This window comes from Pseudophryne corroboree, chromosome 4 (assembly GCF_028390025.1).
Source record: "Pseudophryne corroboree isolate aPseCor3 chromosome 4, aPseCor3.hap2, whole genome shotgun sequence".
NCBI lineage: Eukaryota > Metazoa > Chordata > Amphibia > Anura > Myobatrachidae > Pseudophryne > Pseudophryne corroboree.
Window position 1 is genome coordinate 683,273,027 of NC_086447.1, and position 1,329 is coordinate 683,274,355.

At 36.2% G+C, this 1,329-nt stretch overlaps 1 pseudogene; it reads left to right on the forward strand.

Annotated features, from left to right (window-relative positions):
• Positions 1-361: 361 nt before the first annotated feature.
• LOC134912407 (5S ribosomal RNA) lies at positions 362-480 on the forward strand (annotated as a pseudogene).
• Positions 481-1,329: the final 849 nt, after the last annotated feature.

The window sequence follows — 1,329 nt, forward strand, 5'->3', positions numbered from 1 at the left end:
TTTACCTAGCACTTTGACCATAAATAATTTGATATCGAAACACGGCACCTCAGGCTGCCATGGCACACAGTTTGGGAACCACTGGCACAGGCTAGTTATAGAAAGAAGATTGCTTGTGGGACATGTGTGCTCATCCTAGCTTTTGTGGCAACAAAAATTGTGTGAACTTGTTACTGGACTCCTAGCTATTGTGATCTGCTAGTTATATATTTCTACTAGTTAAAAGCTAGTTGATGCCAGTCATACATCTATTCGGCAATGTAAAAGCAACAGAATAGACTGTGCACAATAATGAACAATAGAAGTACTTCTTCTGGTATATGCCAATAACCACACACCATTGTATTCACAATTTATGTGATATTACTGCCATATCTCACTGGGTACGCCCAACCTCGCCTGATCTTGGAAGCTAAGCAGTGAACAGCCTGATTAGTACCTATATGGGAGACTGCTAGGGAATATCAGGTGCAGTAATAAATACCCCTATGTTTATGTGAAAAGGAGAGGTGTTGGAGCAACCTTTGACCATTACCGATTTCACACCTATATTTCCCTCTTCTTATTCAATTAGTTTCTCGGATCATTTATTTATTTATTCCATTCGTCTTCTTATCTATTGCACCTTATTATCATAAAATTGAAGGTAGCAGATTAACCCTTACCAGGATATATCATTTATATAGGCAATTGTTCAAGAACTACAATCGTAGTCTAATTTTATTATATCTAATGCCTATGTATCTCATGTTAAGGATTTCTCATTATCCTGTGATATTGAAATCTAATTTCCAATATTTTCACCTCAGGTGTCACTGTCATCTTTATTAGTTACATCAATTAGAGATTAATCACTCTTAATTACTTTATGAGTAAGAATTATTTCTTGTAAATATAAAACACGAGTGGAGAAAGGCTATAACAAATCAGTGGCCTTTTTTTCCTAAAGTGTTGTAAAAAATGTATATATGTGTGTTGATCTTGTGTACCATAATTTAATCAGATTCTAATTAAAAGTTAAGTTTTAGTTTTTAAGCGTGCCCCAACAAAGAGTCTCTCTTTTCCTTTGCAACCCCGATATGTATCATTGACTCTGGGTGCACCACCAACAAACTCCTTGATTACCGATACAGGCATTTCTTATGCATATGTACTGTTGGTTCACAAGGGACAAATTCTGTAAGAGCCCATTATAAAGAAATTGTTATAGTCCTGTGCGGCACCAAAGTAACTTTTTTCCTGATCACTTATACTGATTGAATCTTCAGCTTCAGGTTCCAGCACGGACAGGACATCTATGTCCCTTTAAGCCGATTATTGGCATAATTT